The sequence below is a fragment of the Colius striatus genome, chromosome 12 (assembly GCF_028858725.1).
Source record: "Colius striatus isolate bColStr4 chromosome 12, bColStr4.1.hap1, whole genome shotgun sequence".
NCBI classification, from domain to species: domain Eukaryota; kingdom Metazoa; phylum Chordata; class Aves; order Coliiformes; family Coliidae; genus Colius; species Colius striatus.
Genome location: NC_084770.1, coordinates 4,414,855 through 4,440,595, shown reverse-complemented (window position 1 = coordinate 4,440,595; position 25,741 = coordinate 4,414,855).

Sequence of the window (25,741 nt, the reverse complement as noted above, 5' to 3'; positions counted from 1 at the left end):
TGCTATACACATATAGTTCTACAAATATTAGCTAGTTTTGGTAAATCTACCAGCTTAAATGTACAGAAATCTTTCTAGAATACACCTTTTGATATTTTTACATTTATTTATTTATTATTAATGAGTTGCTTTATTAAACAACTTCTCTATTTTCTGGTTATGAAACAAAGGGTTTGCAAATCCAAGACTAATTATGAGTTCTAGGAGTTTTCTCAACATCCCATGGTGAAATACATTAATAAATCTGTCTTGTACAGACACTTTCAAACATAAATTTAAAAATACACTATAATGCTTTGGTAACACAGCCCATATTCTTAAACAGACAGATCTTTTTTCTACAAGGAAGAACTGTCTGTAAAAACTGCTTCTGTAGAGTGAGGACTCACAGCTCCTGGAGACTGTGGTTACAGACCTCCAGCATAGCAACATTCTTCTTGTCTAGCCTTGTAATTTTTTGCCAGGTCCTCTGTACATTAAGTTCTTTCATTTCAATTGCCCTAAGGGTTTCTTGCTCACTAACTAATGGGGAGCTTGATGGATCGTTACTTTAACACAGCACAATGTGATAAAGCTGTAGGATTCTCTAGTAAAGAAATTACTGGTTCTGTTCTTAATAGATTAGATCTCACAATATTTAGCCTCACATCATCAAGGCCTTTATACTTAAAATGTTATTTAGAAGAAATCTTAGAGTTCAACTAATTTCTATAAAATAAAGGGTAATTTCAAACACAGTTTACCTGCACACACAAAAAACAATGGAGACAGGGTGACTTGATTAATTTGATTCATACATAAACACTGAACATTATATATTCATAAATGTCTAGAACAGGTTTTTTTATTAATAGCCTAATTAAACTGAAACAGCATATAAGACCCTTTGGGGTAGAACCCTTATTGTTTACTAAAGCTGGAATTGTTTGAAGATGCAGAGGTTGTGCATTGCTGTTCATTCTGTAAGACCCTGATCAGAAACTTCAGAATGGCTCATGAATCACTTCCCAGTCATTTATAGACCTGAGGCAGTCCAGATAAAAGCTGCTAGACTGTAGACAAATCTCATTCTGTATGCATTCTCATTCACTTGATTCCCAGAATACATGCTTCCTCTCACAGCAATCTCAACAAAGAGTCTATCTGAAAAATGTTTTACTGATTGTCCTTTTCTTCTTCAGCTCTGTATGTTGAGATAGCAGCTTAGATATCTATTAACTCAGATTTAACACCGTATACCTTGATCTATTTGAATTTCACTTAACATCCTCCAGCAATTTCCTTATTGACTCTTGTCTATCTCTGTCTGTGACCTTCTGCATAAATATTGAAGATGAAGAGCTCCCAAATTATTGCATGTATTACTATGAATGCTCTTACAGGCATAACTAATGGATTTTAGAACAGTTCTGTGCTATTTGCCAAATCTTACAACTGACCTAGAGCCATAATATGAGAAGGACATTGCAACAACACCATGAACAAAATCTCAATCCTTCATTTCTTTATCCCATTTAATCCATTAAATCTAGATGTACAGTACAGTCAATAGTACAGTTTGTACAATAGTTCCGACTTTTTGGCAAAATGGTAATTGTTCTTGTACTATATTAGTTTCCTCCCTAAAAGCCTTGTTTTACCATATATTTTATTTATTCTGAAAACTGCAGCCCTTATCTTTGCCTGGGGAAGAAAAATTAGTCGTTGAAGCAGTTGAAAGCAATGATAATTCAAGTATATTAGTAACATATTTAGTCAGCTACCTCTTCATGCCACATGTTCCTACTGGAGCCCTTCTATGCATTGCGGTTCAGCAAACTGGAAATCTTGGCAGTATGCTTGACTTGTTTCAACTCTTTGGAGAAGTCAGATGCCTTCTGAAATTCCTTTTACACAGTATGTCAGGATCTATGCTGGACAAAAACTTTGGTCAATATTTCAGCAGTTACACACAGACACACACAAAAATGGTGTAAGCTCACACTCATGTATGAGGGAGCTGATTTAGTCCTGATAAAATCAATACAATTTTGTTATTGACTTTGCTTGGGGCAGAATTGATCTCTAAAGGCAACAAATGTATTGAATTAGATTAGTAAATTACCGTTCTCGCGACCAAGTTAAAAGACAAATGAGTAGTTAAGTGGGAATCTGGTTACAATATCACATCACAGGGCTTCCTGGTTATTTTCTTGTGGAATTCACACAGTGGAATGTCAAAGAAACATGTCTCATATCAATGCACACAGGAGTTTATATAAAAATATATATAAACCTTTTACAAATGTAAAGATTGTAAATCTGTCCCTAATCAAAAGGAACATAAAATTCAAAGTTTAAGACACTCTATTTTGAAGTCTGTATTAAGATCAACTGACCTTCCCTTGACTGAGAGTTTCACATCGTTCTACCTAAATACATTAGAAAATACAGTCTGGCAGGACTGAGTATTTAAATATGTTTTCAAAAATTCTGACTATATCTTGATTAATGAAGCTTTTCTTGATTAATGGAGCATTACAGAAAGTCTCTGAGGGAACGTGTTATGTTCAAATGAAGAAGTTTTTAATGCAGAGTTTAAAAATTTTTCAAAGTGGATATTCATATAGCCCTTAAGTCTTCATGATCCATTTATATGCACAGATAAGAAAAGATAGCATTTTCTTTTTGTAGGGGTCTCATGTGTCTGCTCCCAGTAATTACATGGCACATTCAAACAGTTCTCAGAATGAAATACTCTTCAGCAAAGATGACCTGTAATGCAATAGGTTATGTACCATAGCAGACAGCATATAAATATTTTAAAATGTAGAATACATGAAAAAGCATCTTTACTTTTATGCACTATCTCATGCCAAGGGCAGAAGCACCTTCACCAGTAAAGATACAGATTATGCATTGGCTCTATACACATAGATATATGGATAGATATTAATATATAATAATATCATGAAATGTCATTACTTCAATGTTTATAAAATTCCTCTTATAGTGAACTCATTGACAAGTAAGCTTTTGGCTATAAGAGCTCTGCCAGCAGTGGATAAATTCTTAATGATGGAAAGTAGGCTAATACTTTGAAATTCTGTTTGCATATGACCTTATTTTCTTTCTTTAAATGGCCCTATTACCATTTTTCTCCAAATTGGTTAAATAAAGAAGATATAAACGTATATGTAAAGAAGTCAAGCCATTGAAAAGCACTTAAATTCCTAAACAGACTATCCTGGACTCAAAGTAAAAATTACTTTTTGATTTGAGAACTTTTTTTAAAATTCAACGTGACACACATAAAATCTTTGTTGTCAGCAGCCAAGCAGCTCAGAGTTAGTTCTGTAATCCCAGTGTGGGACCTAAAGTGCACACAGGAAGCTGGATTCAATTTTTCACTTAATTCCAGAAGTTATCCATTATCCCTCCTTACTGAGTAAAAGGGATTACTTTTCCTTGGCAAGCTCCTTGGTATGCAGAGCTAAAATTGGGTCTCGGTCACAAAAGACCTGTCAATAGACATTAAATTATCTAATTACAACAGAACACGTTATTGAACAAGTCATATTTAAAGTATGAATGACACAAGTCAAAATCCATTTTTAAAATAACCCTAAGTGATACACATACCCCAATATAGCCTCATTGTTTTGCTACTGTCTCGTACATGCAGTGCCCGGTATTAATCATAATTGAGAGCTGTGAAATAATACATGTGCAATATTTTACTGCTTAATAGGAGATGTGTCTAGAAGCAATGCAAGACAAATAAAACCATCTAATCAAGATTAGGATTTTTAAAAGACAACCATGTCAGCCCACGGGGTTTTATTCATCAATAACACTCGCACTGAGACCCAACACAAAAAATAGATCTTTAATATCAATAACACAAAATGCTGCTTTGCTAATGAAGACATATTAGTTTATTGATTAGTTGTGCAAGAATGTTTATGTTTCTTTTGCTTCTAGTTGCTTACATATGGAATAAGCTGTTCATTTTTACTCCATCTACGTGCAAACACTCATAGAAATGGTCATAAGGGTTTTCTTACAGCCTGTCTTCCCCTCTCTCATGTTTTTTTACAGCCTCTATTTCACTCTGAGTTCTACTATACTTGGTATGCCCTAAGCACAGGAAGAGGAATACAGTAGGTTAATGTTTAGCCTATGGAAATCTAGCTCACCATAATCAAGCATAAGTTTAGCAAAGGTAAGTTGGTAACCTCACTTTTACCACCTCTATGGCTCCTTTAGCTTTGCACTTTTTTTTTTAAAGGCATAAATAAATAAGTACATATGAATACTGACATGGATCTAATAGCAATAAGTCCCAAATAATTTTAAATGCCTAACCAGTGCTCTGATGAATAGTCAGGTATTGAAAAGGACAGCTTCTTATTATTCCAGGAGGAAGAAAAAAAATACATACACACACACAGACAGAAAGCACAGGATTTGATCTTCACAGTTCTTTCCAGCCTTTCATTATTTTCTTAATGGGGAACACTGCTCCATCAAAGCAAATAAGCACTGGTCAATCTCCACTGCCTTCTTACTCTCTACTACAAGGGGCTCAGGACGCAATACATGCAAAGACTTTAATTTTTGATTGGTTTCTTATATTGATATGGGCCAGAGGCAAAGTTCACAGCCTGATCCATCTGTGATGTTTCAGAGGTGTGCAGTGTAAAGGTTTTGTTTTATCTGACTTTTCTAGAAGAATATATCAGGAGAGTTTTTCTTCAACTAAGAATGGCTGTTTCTCCTACTAATGTCAATGACAAATTAAGATTTTTGAACCTTTAGAGATGGAAAAACTTATGAAAAGGAGCTTTGCTCAAGAGTTTATTCTTAACATTTTTCTTACTGAAATCCACAAAGGAAATTGGGAGGGAATAGCTTTTATTCACAGTACACTTTTTCTTGCATGTTGGCCACTCCTAATTTTACTGCCTGTAGGCTCTCTGGGAACCAGCAGGAGAGAATATCCTACATGCCAAGTAAAAATTAAACAATAGAAAAAATAGATCTCAATGCAAAATCGCATTGTACAAAACACACTGTGTACCCAGCTTCAGAGTATAAGCAGTTTCTTCTGTCTTTATTTCAAGGTACATGCACTTCTCCATAATGATGCACAGAACTGTTCTAGGAAAATTTGCCCTGCTCATAGCTTACTACTTCTGCCTACATTTGGATGTTGTAACAAACAGGAACAAATTTCTCAAATTTAGCAGTTTCCAGATGACTTTAACAATCTTATCTCTCAGACTGAATCTAAGTATTCATGGTATTCATAGTAGAGGCTCAGAGGTACAGAGACTTCTATAGGCCATTTCAATCACTGCAGTACTTCAAAAGCAGAACTCTTCAGCCATTGTCTTCCCATGTTTGTCTAACCTTTGTTAAAATGACTCTGAAGCCTATCAAACCTCCAAGGTACACTTCAAAGTACTGGAGTACTTGTTTCAAAGTATCAACTTATCTATTTATTTCAAAAATCAATAGTTGTACTCAATCAACAATTGAAAAAAACAAGAAATGGACACAGAAAATAAGACAGATCGTGATGAAACTTCCATTAGTACTGTGACAGTTAACCACCAATAACAGACATATAGGAAACAGCTATCTAGTCAATTTTGTATTGATTCTAGAGCAGTCTTTTGGGACTTTGGTTCTCTCACTTGTTTAGGAAGGCATCACAAGAGACAAAGAACTTAGCAGTTACAAGATGTAGGACAGCTGTTTTTTCTTTTTTATATACGAGGTATGAAACCTGCAGAAAGGATTTAACAACCTTAAATGGCTTTGACACAACTCACAAATACTCTGCTTTTTGGTTTTGGTGTGTTTCGAAACATTACCTTTATGCTAACACTCTAAAATTCCCCTGAATTTTCTCCTTTTTCCCATTTCAAAGACAGGCATCAAATTTGCCTTTTTCGGGTTTTTTTTTTTATTATTATTGTTTCATCTCTATATGGAGTTTGAACAATAACTACTAGCAGCTCTGAGGCTATTTCATCTAAGGCTCCATGTACTCTAGGATCATTTCAAATCTATGTGAATAAAAGACCTTGTATACTAAGAGGAACTATTTATTTTAGTATCCTTCAAAATCCCACCATATATTTAATTTACAAATATGACTCAAGAACTAAATCAGAATTGTTAGGACACAATGCTGGCCAATTTTAAATTCAGAAACCCGAGCCAAGGGTGAAGGCATTGTAAATAACACTGGGGATGGCACTGTGTTTAACTTAGCAATGAGGCACAATTGTTCAGGAGAGTTAGCAACCTGCTGCTATGTTCAGCTTGATTCTACTAATGCATTGCTTTGTAAAAACTATTTTAATAGATAAAGGAATAAAACTGGTAGACAATCTTTTTGATTAAAATAGATTTGATAGATAAATTAATACAGAAGTAACCATGTTTTCTGAAATATTTAAGTGAATATGGGTAGAATAATTTTGCATGCATCAAACAACATTAGTATCAGACTAAATCTGACAAAGATGGAGGCTTAGTGTGACTACAGTGTCTCAGTTATTCAATACTGTCCAAATTTTTCTGAAACTCATTGATGAAGAAGTAGCTGTCAGCCTTAATTGTCTGCTCCAATTATTAGTCTACCAACATGAAGGAAACATGTTTGCATTCACGTTTATCTCCTTTTTATCAGATGCAATCAGAATCCATAACAATTTCTTTCAAATCTGTCAGTGATATATTAGAATCATAGAATTGTTGTCACCTAAATCTGTGAGTCTACCTCCAGGAAGAGAGTGTAAGCCCTCAAGAAATCAATTACATTACATGAGCTAACTCTCTAGGTGTTACTATGAATATCCAGAAGACGCTATCCTGTCTATAATATCCTGCAGTGAAGACCCAGTAAAGAGTTCTTGGACGTTCCTCTGGTTCCTGGGTTCAGACCCACCTCTGGCCCTGCTGGGCCAATCTGGCACCTCTACCATCACTATTTAAGGATGGGAATTTGAAGTGCTTGGGAGGAGTTGTAAGAATGATACAAGATGGAGGCAACCACACAGACCCCACAGTCAGAGAAGGAGGAAGGAAGAGGGAGCACCAGACCAGAGACCCTTCTGCAGCCTGTGGTGATAACACAGCTGTACCCCTTCAACCCATGGAGGGCAATGGCAGGACTGAGAGCCACCAGAAACTCCTGTGGGTGCTCCTGGATGGGCAGACACTGTGTGAGGAGGCAGCCATGGCACAGGCCATGCTGGAGAGCCTGAGCACCGCAGAGCAGACCCACACGAGAGGCAGAGAGGAGCTGCAGCCTGTGGGATGAACACAAGTCACAGCAGCCTGTGCAGGGCTGCCATGAGTGTGAGGTACCCCATGGAGGTGCAGAGAGGACTGGTGCAGAGCTGGCCTGCCCTGAGGAGATGCAAACAGCAGAAACCATCGAGAATAGATTGACTGAAATCCCCATTCCCTGTCTCCCTGAGCCATTCAGTGGGGGAGGAGATAAAGACACCAGGATCCGGGCTCTGAGTCCAGGAAGAGGGTAGGGCTGGGGAGAAGATGGTCTTAAAGAGCTGGTTGTGCTCTTTATCATTGTACCATAACAATGATATGTGTTGTTTGTGGGTTTTATGATTATGCTTTAGTTGGTATTGAATTAAATGATTTTCTGTTTTCTTCCCCTGGTCTGGTAGTCTGGTCTGTTTTGTCCTGGATCATAAGCAGCAATTAAGCCCTCCCTGCCCTTTGACAATTTTCAAGTCTTTAGTACTTGAGTCTAATCATGGTCTTTTGTGTCCTGATGGGCCTAAACCACAACATCTTTAAAAATCAAACTTTACACAGTCATATGTCATAGAATCATAGAATGGTAGGAGTTGGAAGGGACCTTTAGAGATCATCTAGCCCAACCTCCCTGCAGAAGCAGGTCCACCTAGATTAGTTTGCGTAGGAATGTGTCATTATAAATACTATGATATTAAAAAATAAGAATAAATAAATAAATGTTTCTCTCAGGAATTTTCTTTGATATAGCTACAGATCCAACACACAATCTAGTCTCTAACAAAAAAAGATTTTTCAAAGAAAGTTTTGACAGAAACTACCAGTATGTACTTTTTAAACAAAAAGAAATCCAGATATAGAGTAAAAATCTATCTGATTTGTAAAGTAGGGTGAACAAAAATTGTAATTTTCTACAGGGCTCCTTCAGAAGAAGGAAGCCCATCTCCTCTCATGCAGTCCCTCAGAAATCAGGCTATGTAAAATTCCACAAGCACCATTACCAAGGGTAATGGGATGCAGCTGGAATACAAAGAGTTCCCTTTAAACATTAGGAAAAACTATTTTACTGTGAGGGTGAGGGAGCCCTGGCCCAGGCTGCCCAGAGGGGTTGTGGAGTCTCCTTCCTTGGAGGTCTTCAAGACCTGCCTGGACATATTCCTGTGCAATCTGAACTAGGTGGACCTGCTTGAGGAGTTGGACTAGATGATCTCTAAAGGTCTCTTTCAACCTCTACCATTCTATGATTCTATGATACTACAGTTGGGCTGGATTTATAGGTCCTTAAAATCAGAAAAAAGAAGGAAAAAAAGTTATTAGGGACATATCACTCAACGTGCACTCCACTTTGCACATTTTAGGGCCTCGTGGTAACGAGTCTTTGTAAGCCAGTGTAAAACTACTTTCTTCCCCTTTACTTGTGGAGACATTCACTACACCTACAGTATGCATATTTATCATATGTTGCTTTTCAGATCTCAGTCATATATTAAGCTCAAAAGATTCACCTTTACAGTAGAAATTATACTTAAATGAGAATTAGCAGTGGGGAAATACTTGAAAATCTGTTCTTCTCTCTTTTAAAGATATCAGAAAATTAATTATTTTCCCTGATATCAATGGGGCATTAAATCTGTAACTAATTCCATATGTGTGAAAGCTATAAGGATTAGAAGTGTATAAAGACGTTGTAGAATAAATCAAAACCATAGCAAATTCTGCAAGGTTGCAGAAGTGAGCTACTCTAGGCAATCAGGATATGAAAATCAAATCAATTTATGGGAGGAAAAACCATGCTTACCTTTTAATTTCTTCTAGCACAGTGTCACCTGGATGATTCAATCTCATTGTTCATGGAACTATACATACACATATAAAAAACCAGTTCTAGACTCAACGAATAAATACGTTACATCCATTTTGCTTAGCTTTTAAATGCATAAAATACTGAAGCGTCAACACTCATTTTACTCAGTACATATTCATGGAGAAAACTGATGTATATATATATTTCTAAAATATAAAAGTGGGCTAAAATCTGGGGTTATTTCAGCTAAATTAGGTTGTGTCTGTCTAATCTTCTCCATAATGAAGGTAACAAACTTACAGACAAGTAACTGATGCAATACAACTATGGCTATTTGTAAAGTCTATAACTTATGTTTGTAATTTCAGTAAAACTATCACGATATAAGAAATAAAGCAATGGAGAAAATGTTCCAATGGTCAATTTATCTCCCTGTTAAATCTTTTTGCTATGGTCAGCAGAATTAGGCTTGATAACCACTGGCCCACTCATGACCTTCATTTGCAAAATCTTTGTCATAAATTACATTTCTTTTGTCTAGCTATTCCTTACAGACCTCATCTTGCTTGCCCATGCAATGTTCAGTGTCTGGTAGGATGAGATCTTTGGGAATCTCAAAACAATTGTTAGTGTAGTCGGCCGTACCATGCAGCACTGATCAAGGCAAAGACCCCAAAAGCTGCCTCCTCACCTTGTCCATTTGTCTGTAACTTCTTACAGTCACTAAGGACACTTCAGTTACAGTTTCTGCCTAACATACCATAACTAACTGTCCCTGTCATTTGCTCATCTTGCCTCATTTTTCTTATCCCGAGCAGTGTGAAAGACAGGATAATTGTGCTCTCTGGAACAGATCTTCCAACACATCTATGCTAGTGAAGACCTACTAAAATCAGAGGGTATGGGCTGGTATACACACGAGTTGAGATCTTCTATCTTTACCCAGTCATGTGGTAAAAAACATACAAATTTTAGGTTCCATAAGAAATCTCTTGTATCCTGATACTGTGAGGTCAACAGAGAAGGCCTTTTAAAGTGTCCAATGAATTTCTTGAGCTGTCTTCTGGCATGCTTCAGCCCTGTGAAACAAATAACTGAGGAAAGCTCATAAAAATGAGTAAACAAACATAAAAGGCTGGCCCTGGGTGCTATTGTATTTCAGAGCTGGCTCACTGCTCTTGTTAAAAGGGCTGCTACAGACATATACAAAGAATCATATGAATAATGCTGGAGCCATCTACCTACAGCACAGAAACGTGATCTTTTCTGTTCAAATGTGTTTGAAATTTGCTAAACTGGAAAAAAGATTACTTTCCTTAAAAGGGCATGATCTCATGCTCACTGCATTTTTTCGATACAGGACCAGGAGGTGAAAAAGCCCTAAAAAGCTATTCAGTCCTTGCTGGCTTAATAACTTTAACATATTATTTCTAATGAAGAGGGAAAAAATCAGACTTGTAAAAAGTGATCTTAAAAAGAAAAAATAGCCTTTAACAAACCAGGGGGAAAGGAAAGTGTAGGGGGTGCAGCTTAATGCCTCAACATCGGTTAACAATACCACAGTCTGAAGTCTTTAACTCATTAATTTGAAAGGATTTGGCTCCAGCTCTTTATTTTGGTTTTTCATTTTTGTTTATTTGTTTTTCTCTTCCCAAAGGAAATCTGGACTGTAGATGATTACTTTTAAAACAAAGCAGTACACAACTCTGGCAGAGAGATTCTCTTCAAAAGAGATCATTCAAGGAATAAAACATGCTTTAAATTAACAATCAGTTGCAACAGTGACAGGCCTCAGGGTCTGGGGACATAGCCTCACATTAATTACTTGCTAAAGTAATGGAATTGTGTACAATGTAACACAAAGGATAAATATTAGGATAAGTAGTTTCAAGAGGTTAGGCTAAAAGAAAGAGCCTTTTTGACATCAACATTGAGAAATTTGGAGAGGTTGGACACAAAGTTGAAACTACTTCTTAATAACCTTTTCTAATTAGCAGTAATCTTTGGCTATGAATCTGCTCCCAGTAATGTGTTAGAGATATGACAGCTGTTAATGTCCAAATCAACATTGGTTGATTACTAATTTAGAGTACACTGACTTGTGCTAAGTTTTCCTAGAAGTACAAACCAATTTCAAGTTAATCTCCGTGGGTACTGGATCTGATCTAGTGAACCACTGATGACCAAGCAGGATCTTTATGGACCATGAACTCTCTGTTCAACCTTTTGTGGAACTCAGTCAATTTAACAGGTGTTAAGTAAGATATGCTGTGAGCTAGAAGCGTGTTCCTTGGAAGAGCTTTAATGGGACACCTCTAATGACACTGCTGAAGTGCACTGCTAAAGAGTTGCACATTAGGTGAGCACCTATAGTGAATTTGAGTCAGCAGGAGAAGTAGCAGGATTTCAAATTTGCTCTAATATCCAGATGGGGAAATGAAACTATTTTTCCTTTAGCTACTGTATGAGCCTCTGACAACCCATGGCCTAATTATGTTATCACTTTCAGTGATCCACCTAGTTAGTCAAAACTCTCTTACATTATTGTCTAATCTTAATAAATACATAACAGTTTCATAAGGTTTTTCTGAGATCAGCAGCTCTACTTTTGCAGCAGAGTAGTAATCTAGTCTGAATACATTTCCCAGAGGTCTGTACCTCCTGGAAAATTCTCAGCTAGGGAAAAGCTCTTTCAGTATTTAAAGTACAGCATCCTATTAAAATTTACATTCTTTAATGTCATGTTTATCTTAATTTTCTAGTTGAATTTGTTTTGGACATCAGCTAAAACAATGCATTCTCCTCTGGATTAAGAAAAAGTAATTGGAGTGAGCTAGAGGGAAACAGAACACATGACACCATCTGTAGCATGAAAAAATATAAAATAACAGCTCAACAAAAATCATGGTTGTTCTACATTGTGTTTCAGACGTTTTGTTTCCTGAGGCCATCACTCCTGTTCCAGTTTTTTGCTTTTTTGCTGTCTCAGAATGAACTAGCCCTAACTTGTACAAACCTCTATGTAATTCCAAATCCTACCCCTGCTTTCTGTGAGACCAGGGGTGGGGGATGTTAATCCAAGTTTGCCACAGAATGGAAACACAAAACATTTCAAACTTTAACTTCAGCAGTAAAAACCCACTCTAGATTATTTCACACACAAAGGAAACAAGAAGTGGCAGACACCAACCAGTTGAAAAGCACCCTCTTCAAAGCAGCAGCTGTTTTTCTTTGCATAACCTAAGTGGCCACTCCCAGAAAATCGTGATGCAGAATGCCCCTATAACCACGCAATTCTGTATGACAGAAAACAGATGAAGAGACTGTCACGAGAAGGCTCTGAGATCAAGAGCTAGATACCAACTATGTATTATAAGGCCTCAAAGAGAGGAGGATTAAAAAGCAGTGCTGAAAAGATCAGCTGTGATTGACACTTATTACACACATGTAAGACAAGTTTAGCTTCCAAGCTTCCACGAGCCAATTAGATCCAGTGTTCTCAGGCAGATTTTAGGTAAGCTAAATCCTCCACATTGTGTATACTTCCCTCTGAAAAAATGCTACCTGGGGCCACTCTGGGATTGCCAAGGACAACTCTGAAAAAAATGAACAAATAAATAAAATCCCATCAAAATAGAAGTCCAACTCCCATTGATTTTTTTTCTTCTATCGAAGTTAAAAGGCATTCAGGAACGTGGACAAAAATAAACCTTCCCTGACTGTGGAAATGGACTGCTTTGACTTCTATGGATTTTTAGAATTAGCTAATAGGTTCAAGGAAATATTAATTTAGTGTTCTAAACACTCCAGGTGACCTGTGCCAAATGTAGCAGCTGGCATTAATAGAGCAAATTACATGATTATATTAAAGTTGAATGGCACAGCTTTACAAAAATAAATATCTAAATGCTGTTTAGAAATCAAATCAGCTACAGCAGGAGTAGACCTAACAAATATGAGCAAATGTAGTATTAAAGCATAGAAATAAAGATCAGAATTTCCATTTACTTTCCCATCATGACCAGAATTCAGACTTTGTGAATGTATAACAAAGCTGATGGCGTTTTCCCAGGGCTTCCAAAGAGACGTCCTTACCCTGGCAATATGTTAAACACCTACTGTCATCTTGTCAGCTGGGAAAAGAGTATATTGAGATCAGAATGAAGGTATAGTTTAATCTCAGTAGAAATCAGAATTTTATCTTTAAAGAGATCTATGATTTGATATGGGGTAGAATGAAAAGAAAATCTTTCAGTTTGGCGATTGAGGAGTGGAAAGGTGAACAGACTTTCTTATAGCATTTGCTATGGATAGTTTGGGGTTTTTTTCTGAGGTAAACATCTAAAGTTGCATATCCATATCCCTGTAAGAATGCTTTAATCTGTGCTACTGGCAATTTTGAACACAGATCTCTCCCTTGCTCCAGAGAACATGTAATCTCGGCCCAAAAAGACAATATGTTTCTACAAAATATTAAAATGTTGATGTGGAGGGAGGCAAAAGCTTCCTAGAAGCTTTTTCAGCAAGTTCTAGTTATGGTTCTGCAGCCTTTCTGTAATGGAGTATTTCTGTTGGCAGTAATAGGATTACCTGCATCATTAGAGGTTGCAGGAGCTCTCCCTTGACAGGTGCAGTAAATGGAGAAAATTATTTTCACAGTATTTAGTTTATAACAGAAGGGCTTAATTATAGTTCCAAGGAGGCTGCGCTACATAGATCACAGTGATCAACATTAGCTCCAAAAAAGCATAATGCAGTACATCTGAGAGGTGTTGCAAGCAACACTGTGGGACACAGGATAGCACATACGTAAGCAGATTTCCCAGATAAGTCCTGAAAGGAGAGAGGAGACAGCATTTCACTACTTTATTTTCCTCTCTGAGGATGTTTAGAAGGAAAAAGTATTCTAGGGTGCTTGGAACACATCACACAGTGTAGTCAAATCCAGTTTCATGTGGTGTCACATCATACTGAGCAGCACTAAGCCTACACCTATGACAAAGCTTAGGATGCTAAAGAACCAAAATCAGCAGATCCTGCTCACTAATATAGATGAGATTATGGGAGAGAGAAAAGAAAAGAATTGCTAGTGAATAGAAGATACTACTTTAAACTTGTTCTAAATCCAACAGAGTGTTGAATTTTGAGTGACTTATGCTTCCACTCTCTCAGTCTGAAGTGCTTATTTTTAAGGATATAGAATGTGCCACTTAACTAAGAGAATCTATTTAAAACCCCAATTCCTCTTCCTCTTACTATCTATCCTATTAACATCAATAGTTATTCAATCAAGTGGATATGATTACCCAAAAAACCAAGACAGCTGGTCTAAGCTCTTAAAGGAAAAAGTTTGCCTAAAGCTATTCACTGTCAAAGATTGATCTCTGTTTAAGACAGCAGTTGTACTTGGGCATTTGGCCAATGACCAGACTAATAATCTTGAACTTATACACATACATTTTTCAGGATTGTTTACTCAGGTATTTATTATATTTGAAACAAGGCCAATATTAACATAAAGAAATGACTAAGGACATGAACTTTACACAGATCTTAAGATGGTTACAATCTCTACCAAGTCCATCTGAAAAGAAGAAATGGAGATTAACTGTACTGAACATAAGTCTAGATTCATACTTGCAAAACTAGGTCAGGCTGTCACACAAATCAATTAGAACAGGAGCAAGCCTTTTAAAGAATTAGAATCACAGAATCATAGAATCTCAAGAGCTACAAGGGACCTCCAAAGATCATGTAGTCCAACCCCCCTGCCATAGCAGGATCACCTAGAGTAGGTCACACAGGAACTCTTGGGCTGAATTCTCTGTTATTTCAAGTATTTTTTGTCTGTAGAAAAGCTTACTCTCACAAGCAAACGCTGAAGCATCCAAGCATCCTGGTGAGGTGGTGATAAGAAATACATTAGGGAAGACTCCTTTCCTTATCCAGCCCACAAGTCATCTGCAAAGCTGATGCACTGCAATCCCTGGAGTCTAGAACATCCTTCATCACTTCCTCTAAACATTTACCACATAATAATGGGTCTCAGTCTTACATTTCCCTTCTGTTCCCCTTCCTCAGGTTGGTTTATAACAGTGAATGTCTTCCACAGGGAATTTTCCTATAGCAGAATCCATGCAATCTAACATGCTCTGGATAGACACTGCCTTTTTTCTCACAGATCCTCCCTCTCTACACACATTTGAAGACATGCCATTTAGCTATTCCTGCATGTACAATTGAGTGTAAGAATAATACTTCCTGTCCTGTCCCTGCCAGTGCAGCACACAAAGCTGTCAACACAGCATGCAGCGATTGAATTAACATAAATGTAAGAGACACCTTATATAACCTACTAGTAACTATTAATAATGGTAAGTATTTAAGGTGGCCCTGAAGTCCAAAGTACTTTACAGAACATTTTACATCAGATGAATTGGAAGCTAGCCTTTACTTTAAATTCTTTGATATGGGAATTCCAATCACTGCTCACCAAAAATAAGGCAGTAGTGTCTGTCTAGATCAAAATGACAACCACTCTGGATCATATCTTTCTTGTCTGGTCCTCTTGTTGAGAGAAGAAGGATTGAGTAAAATTAGCCTCCATTTCCAGATTTTGCAGTGAATCTTATGTTTCAGGGGAAGAAATATATGGCCCAGTAGTATGTAGTCGTTTTCATATCCCATCGTATCTCATCTCGAATAACAATCTTTTCAGTTACAACACTTTGATGCTTTTAACAAGCACAAATAATCTAATTCAATAGTTTTTAGAATCAAAATTTTGGTTTAATTTCAGTTGATTATGTGGTCTAAGGAAGTTATTCAGAACAAACAAGATTGGATTAAAAGCAATACAAGTTTCCTGAAAATTATTTCTATTTTTCATATTATTTCCTACCCCATCTGCTTCTGATGACTTAATTTCTACCTCTCAAGGTCTCTCCAGATTGATATTCATTAAAAGAATCTATAACAGCTCAAGATTCTAAGACTTAATGCTATGGTACAAAAATATAGACAAATTTAATTGTCATTGGTAATTGTGTAATTCCATTACACAATTGAATTGCTATATATTTATAGAAGCAGACTCCAGAAAGTCCCAGCTGAAGCAATACTGATGGCAGTCAAGATGATCTTTCTAAGTAGCTGTGAGCTGCACTTTCCTTGTCAGTTCCAAGTCAGCCACTTGTTTCCAAGGGATGCTGAGAAGTAGCACATAACTCTAGACAGATGAGAAACATGTAGCTACATTTTTTGTTTTCCTATTTGCAGTACAGGTTGCTATCTAAACTAAAATGGCATAAAAAACACCCAGTAATTGATTGTGCTTACAGGAGAATTACTTCTATTTGAGAATTTTGGTCACTTAACACACACACACTGCATGCCAAGAAGCCCCGGGTCTCTTATGGGAAGTATCTATTGTACCTCAATTCCCTCGCACAGTGGCCATGCTGGCAGCTTTTATCAAAGGGAAAAGGGTTATTTAACTATTCTTTTAAGTGTCTTATTCCATACAAATAAATTTGAACCAGGTACAAGATGGAACAATCCAAAGTATGGAGTTTATGCCTTGGATATCAAGAGTATCACTGACTTTTGGATACTGTAAAAATTTAACAGCTGTTCAGTCCATGAAGAGGAAGCTGGCACTTTATCCTTAAGAGCTTTGTATCTCATGATAAATACGTTGCATGCTTTATAGTCTGTCACTGAGACTTTTCCAGATACTCTCTGTTTACTGTATTCCTAATCTTCCTTAACTACACAAATGTCCTTTAAGAAATAAAGTTCTTATTTTTCCACATGTTTCTTCATCTCCACCTCACCTCATTTAACCACACTAGGGCCATAGCACATACAGAATATCTTATTTCTAGTAGTTTCCCTCTTACAGCACTTACAGTGCAGAAATCATAGAATCATAGAATGGTAGGGTTGGAAGGGACCTTTAGAGATCATCTAGTCCAACCCCCCTGCAGAAGCAGGTTCACCTAGATCAGATCACATAGGAACACATACAGGTGGGTCTTGAAGACCTCCAAGGAAGGAGACTCCATAACCCCTCTGGACAGTCTGTGCCACTACTCTGTCACCCTCACAGTGAAACAGTTTTTTCTTATATTTAAGTGGAATTTTTGTGTTCCAGATTCATCCCATCACCCCTGGTCCTGTTGCTGGCTACTATAGAAAAAAGGGATGTCCCAACCTCCTGACAGTCACCCTTTAGATATTTATAAATGTTAATAAGATCACCCCTCAATCTCTTCTCCAGATTAAACAGCCACAGTTCCCACAGCCTTTCCTCATATGAAAGATATTCCAGTCCCCTGATCATCTTGGTGGCCCTGTGCTGGCCTCTCTCCAGCAGTTCCCTGTCCCTCTTGAGCTGAGGAGCCCAGAACTGGACACAGGACTCCAGATGAGGCCTCACCAGGGCAGAGTAGAGGGGGAGAAGAACCTCCCTTGACCTGCTGCCCACACTCTTCTTGATGCGTCCCAGGATGCCATTAGCCTTGTTGGCCACGAGGGCACATTGCTGGTTCATATTTAGCTTATTATCAATCAGGACTCCCAGATGTGTCTCTGCAGAGCTGCTCTTCAGCAATTTGACCCCCAGCTTGTACTGGTGCATGGGGTTGTTTCTTTCCATATGTAGGGCTCTGCACTTGTCTTTGTTGAACCTCATGACGTTCCTCTCTGCCCAACGCTCAAGCAGGTTGAGATCCTGTTGAATGGCAGCACAGCCTTATTATAAGCTATGTCTACACCAGAAGACTGGGGGTACTGCACAATTAACCCACTGAGAGAGGAAATCCAGATCATATTGCGATCTTCATAAGCTCTCACTGGCTTGCAAGTTTGGATAATCATGAGGAGCCTAAATTAATATACAACTGTTTACTCATGATTCTTGTATTAGCTTTAAAAAAGATGGAACAAAAAGATAGAAAGCTTGCATTTAACACTTAATAGCATTTAGCACAACACAGCAGCTACACTAAACATTCTGTAATCCTGACTCCAGAGCGCTGCTGTTAAGAAAGCAGTGAAAGGAAAGGACAAAGTGCATTTTGGCATGTGAAGCATATTCCCTTCCTTACACAATAACTATGACTGACTCACATATCACTTGTCTCTGTATCTTGCCAACCTAGGGCTTGGCCTAAGCTTTGTTTCACTTTTTAATAACATACTTAATATTAGCATCCAGGTATAAGCAAAAGCAAGTACAAGCTAGTATAGTATTTCTGCTTCTGCATGCATTTTAGAGTTTACTGAGATTAACGTTATATTGTTTCTAGAAGGAACAGCCAAACTCAATACTACTTAGTTTGTCTGTTCTCATGAACTCTGGACTTTCTAGTCTTCTTCAGTGCTCCTGACTTCCATCTAATAAATCATTTTAGACACTTAGCCTTCATGCTCACATAAACTTTAATGGAGTGACACATCTTTTACTGAACTATGTCTGGCTTTCAAATGAAAATGTCTTTACCATACCAAAACTATGCAATTTTTTATGCCACAGTTCCAAAGCCTGCTCCTGCTCCCAAAGGAGCTAACGTGCCTTACTCCTTAGCTTGTAAAATCAGCAGTTCCACAAAATCTCAGACTGCTGATTCTAAAAGGAATGTGACAATATCTGCACCTATGTTCAAAGGCAACATCAGAGTGTTTCAATCAAATTAATGAATTCATATTTTCTCTTAGATTCTGAATGTCCAGACAATTCTTGCCTGAGAGACCCACAGCTTCTTCACATTTCAGTCTGAACAAAGCGTTTTTCCCAAACATCTCAGCAGAGATTCTGCCTGCTTCTTTCTTGAAAGCAAAATGCTAATGGTTAGTCTGGGTTTTCAGTGTCTCTTCATCATGCAGACTGAATCTTCCAAGAATAAGTATTTTGACTATCCCTCTTTTATTAAGATGGTAAATTACATGTATCCAACTGACAAACAAAACAAATGTTTGGTCCTGATCCTGTACACATAGTATGATTTCTGGGGACTTGGTCATTCTAGAGAACTTCACTGACCCTGAGGACAATTAGCATCTCACCAGACTGCACTGTAAGGCATTTCAAACAACTATTTAAACTTGAATATGATTTTCAGTTGCTTGAAAAAGACAATAAGTTGTATACTTTACAAATACCCGAGAAACCCAATCTTATTCTTACTTGCTTTTGAAAAAGGCACTAAAATAGACTAAGATGAATACATATTGGAATAATTTACTATGGCCATTCAGACATAATTTCTATAAGGAAGAAAATACAAATAACTGAACTTTAAGGACATGAAAATGTCTTGAAGTATAAATAACAATTTACATTTACATGTGTCTCAATCTCTACAGGAATGCATGCTCCTTAAAGCCATAATCAGAAGGCAAACAAACAATAAATCATTCTTGTAACCAACCAAGAAATTTGAGGATATGCGATCCTTCTAATCCTAAATCAAGTAAATCTAGTTCCTCTCCTATTTCTTCCCCAACCCTGACAAATTATAAGCACAGGAAGAATTATTTGTAGTCAAAAAGGTGAGTTGAGAGAAAAAAAAGACAAACTTTTACAGAAATACAGTATTTTAAAAAGACTTTTTGTTTCCCATGATCCCTCTATACAAACAGAACAGTGGGGCAGAGCTTAGAGAGTAACTATATTCAGCAATTGACATCCAGGGCACTTTATTTGTTCAAGATTTTATTTTCGGTTTTAATTCAATCATCATTTTAATAAGTTTGAGTATTTACATAGTATTCAGGTCTATCTCTTTCGGATTCTGAGAAGAAATTCATTTATCCCAGAAAATATATTGTGAGATGTTCACCAAAGGCAAGTGGGCAGTAGTTATCATAATCTCCATTAACAAGTAAATATTAACAGGGAGAAAAGAGATAAACAGAAAGGCATAGACTCTTAATTCTACTGCAACCAATAGAAACAGTGTCAGTATTAATCATCTCAAAGTAGATTTTTTTTCTGGGTAATAGTTTAACTCTGGATCGTGTTCACGTTCATTCAGTCTTTCTCCTGATACAAAGGAAAACACTGTCAACCAGAGAGCTTATTCTCTGGTTAAGTTACCACCCCAGGAAGTTCATAGAACGGACTTACTATAGGACCACACAAAAGCATTTTAAACAAAAAAACTTAAAATGTATGAGCTTAAGTCAGTACTAATTGTTCAACTATCCCATTTTGAATATACAAGACTTCATCCCTTTTCTTCATTTTCTCATCTACAAAATGATAGAAATATTTAACTATTGGGATTTAACTGCATTAAAACTGCAGAGTGTTTTGGTAATATGAAATCATGGGCATGTAGGAATGTAAGAAGATTCCTAGATCCTGTAGTCCCTATCTCAGGAAAATCAGATGGGACCTTACTGCAGAAATGAATATTGATAAGATAGCTAGCCATTGCTTAGCATCATACAAAGGTATAAGTTTCACCACATAGCAAATGAAACTGATTTAGCTACATCACCATCACACAAATTACAGATTACAGGTAACTTCAGCTTCTCTTTAGTAACTAGAATTTGAAGATGACCCGAGGTTAGGAAAGACTGGGAGCCTTGTACGGTGAGAAGTCAGGGGTTGAGAGCACTCTCTATTTACCACTCTCTGTGTGTGCATGGGCAGAAGTCCATCAAATTGCAGCAAGAGAGAAAACACCTCTTATCCCAGTCCCACATGCATCAGAGTCCTATCCTCAAAGACTGTGTAGGCTGTCTAAAGTGCATTTATTGGTTACATGTGTTGGACAACATAGAACAATATCATCTTAGCTAGGCACAAAACATATTACTATGTAAGGTGACGAAGCAGTGGAACAGGCTGCCCAGAGGGGTTGTGGAGTCTTCTTGGAGGTCTTCAAGACCCGCCTGGACACGTTGCTAGGTGAACCTGCTTCTGCAGGGGGGTTGGACTAGAGGATCTCTAAAGGTCCCTTCCAACCCCTACCATTCTATGATTCTATGAATCACAAGTGAATTAATATTACCTGCTTCACACACAGGTTAAACAAAACTATGCAAATATTACAGTACATAGAGCAAAATAATGGCATAAAAACCAAGAGTAAATTCTTGAGACAGTATCTTAACCTTAAGAAATTTTCCTCACCTCCTTCCGCTCTTCATCTCTAGTAGACGAAAGAATGTGAATCTGGGGGTAAGAAGGAAAAAACATTACAGCTTGGTATAATTAAGTATTTCAAAACTCACCCTAAATTCCAAGGAAAGGAAAATTGTTACCTCCTTTAATAATTGCCTCTTGTTAAATTCTGACTGTATTTTATTCTGGTTTAGTACAGTTTTGTATGGATTAGTTTTTAAAAGAATTCTCATCTGGTTTTGAGTCAAAGTGCAGAAACCAGGATACTTTAGAAGGGAGAGTCGATCATCCAAAGACTTTACACCAGCAAGAACACTGACATTTCAAATTTTTTTTTTTGTCTTATTTTAGTATAAAAAATAAATTATTCAAAGATATTCCCAGAAATGCTTTTCTGAATAGTAAGTGATTCATGAGAGCAAGGAACAGATCCTTGTTTGAATACCTACATATCTGAGAGGCTCAACAACTGGTCATAGAACCTTGTTCCCTTCACATTTATGTTATTTATATTAACTCAAAAAGCCCCAGAAGAAACATCTTCCCTCCCCAATACTGTCTTGATCATGGAAGAAGATATTTTTCAACACCATCTGGAAGAATGTCTTGACTTACTAGATATTGTGAAGTGGTCTTATTGATTTTTACTATACCTTTCTCTCTACATTTGGACCTTGAAAACCAAATGTGTTCCAATGAAAACTTGCAGGTTTTAACTCAGGGGTTTTTGCGGTTGTTGCAAATTTTGGTTTGCTTTGCTTTGTTTTTTTTTACAGAAAAAAGTATGAAAAAGAAATAAGCCTACACTCATTAATCTTCTTAAAACCTATTTGTAATATGAGTAGTTTCTGTAATTCTTTGTTTTCACTTTTCTAGGAGTTATTCAAACAAGGATCATCTGTATAATGCTTAGGGAGGAACTCATATGTGTTAATGAGTATTTAGGTATGAACTGTATTATTTATAGTCTATGCATTTTCTCTGGAGAGCAAGCCTGGATGCATTTCATTGTAATACCACACATGCAGTTCTGATCTCTTAGTTCTATCAGAAGGCAGAAACTCCAGCATTTTATCCTAGTAGCTGACCACATCCCTCAAATTTATAGTACCAACTTTGTCAATAGCAGCTAAAAAATCAGAAGGCACATGGTGAAGAACACTGACAATTTCAGAATATCAGCAAATAGATAATTTCATCCTTTCCACCTTTGTCTATGCAGTGGAAGAGTTCCAGAAAACTTGGGATGTAAAAATGATAGCCATTATACAACAAAATTCTTGTACTGTTACAAACACTGAATCTATGTCTTGATAGTGGGGGCTTTGAAATGAAGCTGTTGAATTATTTAAATATTTCGGTTTAGTTTCTTAAGACTGATAGTACTGAATTTTTAGATATCATTTATTAAGACTCCTAATGTTTCTAAAGGCCTCAGGACCTTCATATGGTTAAAGTTTCTTAAGACTGTTAATATTTCCCAAGGCCTTCTGACTCTGTTAAAGTATTTTCTAGAAAGAGAATGCCCAAAACATAATTAGCAGATGTTCAAGACATAAATTAACTGAGTTAGTAGAGTGTTGCCAAACTAGCTAATCACTTAAGCAAATCTAGAGGACAATGAACAACCAGAAGAACTGTGAAACTGGGTAATTGTTTCTTGGAAAAGACGTGTGTATGGTAAATAACCCCATGAAAGTTGTTGAATATTTATGTTTTAACATATAAAATGAGTATAGTTTTATTTTATGGTATGCATATTTGACAGAAGGATCCCACATGCATCCAGTGCTGCATTAAAGAATACCTGCTTAATAACAACTTCCTTGTTATTGAGTCTTTATTTCATGATGAGAATCCTTACCTAGCTGCACCTAACTCCCCACTCTCAGTGAAGAATGTTAGAAAACAAGAGGGTCTGGAAGCTCTGACTTTGAATCAGTTTTCTACTGAAGAAGTATGTGTTTACTAGAGAGTGGTTTTTAAGAACAACTTCATCTTAAAAGAGTGAAGGACTTACATTCTTAAGCTTTGTTCTTCAGTAACTTGGGGCCTTATCCAAACACCATTGAGATGCAAGAAAGTTTCAGTTGACTTCAGAGGGCTTTGGATGAGAAGATTCCAGCAAGTCTGACTCTACAATAGCTCTTAAAAGGAAACTGGAAAAGTCTGTCATATCCCACTATATATTTTTTTTTTTTTTAAAAAAAAGAAAAATAAAATAGAAAGAAACAGAATGTCAGGAAAAGGAATGAAAGGTATTCCAGAGTTACACATCTATTCTTCAGATATCTGATCACCTAAACAAATATGAGGGATGAATAACACATACTTTCAGAAATCTGAATTTACAGAGAAAAATACAATGCATTTTAGCTTTACTTTTCTCTCCCTGTCATCTGCAAAACCACACACATACTCAGAAAAATTTATCATGTGTTATCCAATTTTTTAAGAAAATGAGAAGAAATGGGACTGCTGTCTTCAATATGTGCCCCAATGGGATATAAACTGAGAGAAAATGGAGACTCACATGGACTATCTGAATTTTGTATGGCCTAATGCACTTATGTATGCCAGGGTCCCAGCACGGTTTCCCTCTGAAATGTTGCAAACAAAGCTATGTTCTCAAACACCAACATCGTACCTTTTTCTAATAGCATAAAAGTTGCACTAATGATCAGCACTAAGCAGAGATCATGTGATAATTGTCCTCACTGTTTTGCTCCTGGAGGCCTTTGCAGTTTTCTTTGTCTCCCAGAAGACAAGCGCTTATCTTCTTGAAGGGGGGAGGCCACAGCCCTGCTGCTCAGCCTGGGGTAGGCAAGAAGACAAAGCTCTGCCTCTGGTCCTATTTCACTTCACATAAAGGCTGGAAGATACAAACTGCAGGTAGTAGGTCTGCAGCATTTTCATCCTGACCGCTACAGCAACAGGCCTTTTAGTTGTAGACATCCGGGAAACCAAAGCTAGGGAACCTGCACTCCCATTTACATCAGAACATGGTATCTTCAGCTCTTTAAAATGAATTTCCATTGGAAAAGTCCATGACCATATGAAACACTCTTACATTACCGCTACTCACTGATAAGCATTTTTAACATTCAATCTCTCCATTCTCTTTGAGACAGAAAAGACAAAATGATGTGTGTTACACCAGGACAAAGATTCAGGATCAGATTTTAAGATTTTATTTGCTTTTCTGAGTTTATATCAGGCTATTAACATTACTAGCATGTATTTACTGTGGTCTGGTAAACAGAACAGAGAACACAGCACATGGCAGTGATTTAAAGTGTCATTAGCACATGGCAGGGGGAAGGGTTTTCTTGTACAGTCAACACGTACCATACAAATCCTTTAAACAAATAAAGAGCTGTGGAGAGAGAGAAGGGAAGGAGACTCATTCAAAACCCAAATTTTCCATGCTCTTAAAGTTCTCTTTTTTTTTTTTTCTTGAGGACTGACTGTTTATTCCCCACAATCCAATGGAGTCTCTCCTCTTACCAGTTCTTGGGTAATGCCTCATGCTCCACACACTGAGGTGGCAAGCTGCCTACACTTCAGGAAGACCTTGGCAATGCACAAGTAACTCTAGAACACATACGGCAGGCAGAAAACATAATCTCATATATATTGTAATAGATAAAGGTCACCATTTCACATACACATTCATATTATCCCTTTGTGTCTATGAATTCTTGACCGAAACAAATATTGTAATGAACAAAGTTCCAAGTAGACACAGGGAGCACAGGTATTACATTTGAGTGGAGAACATGATGCTTTGCCCTTTTTAAAAGTTAATGATGTATTTTTGTGTATGTTGGAGAGACACAATGAAATGCAACTGAAAAGATGTATTTTCAAAGGTCAAGATGGCATATCAAGCCATTAGTTAACCTGTGCTCTCACCTCTCTCTTGGTATATAGCATAAGACGGGTTGTTGCATTCTGATGCAAGCAGTATTCATCTGTTACATTACCTTCGAGGTAACTAAAAGGGGAGAGAAAGTATTGGAAGAGGGTGACATACATAAAGATGATTTTATATTTCTTGATAAGACAGGACCTAATTCTTGATTCAATCTCATTTTTTTGTTTTTTAGCATGGTGCTGGTTTACAAAACACATTTCATACAGATTAAAATTAGAAATACTTCATATATATTATTTAGTCATAGCTTTCAACAATCTTCTTATAGATAAACAAAATCACCTGTCTTTTAGGAAACCTAAAGCAAAGTAATTCAGAATTAATTTTACTCACCTGAAGACACAAATATTTCTTCAGTGGGTTGCCCAACAGCCCAAAGGTGTCAAAGACCCATGGATTTCAATGCTCCTTTTCAAATAACAAACTTGTTATCCTGAGCTATTAAACAATTCTAAAAATTAGAGTGATCTGTGTGAGAAATGAGATTAAAACCTAGGAATCTGAGAAGATCAGATATGCCCAGACATACACAAGCCAAAGCTGATCTGAAAATGTTTGGGCCTTCTGCTCACAGCTGCTCTAC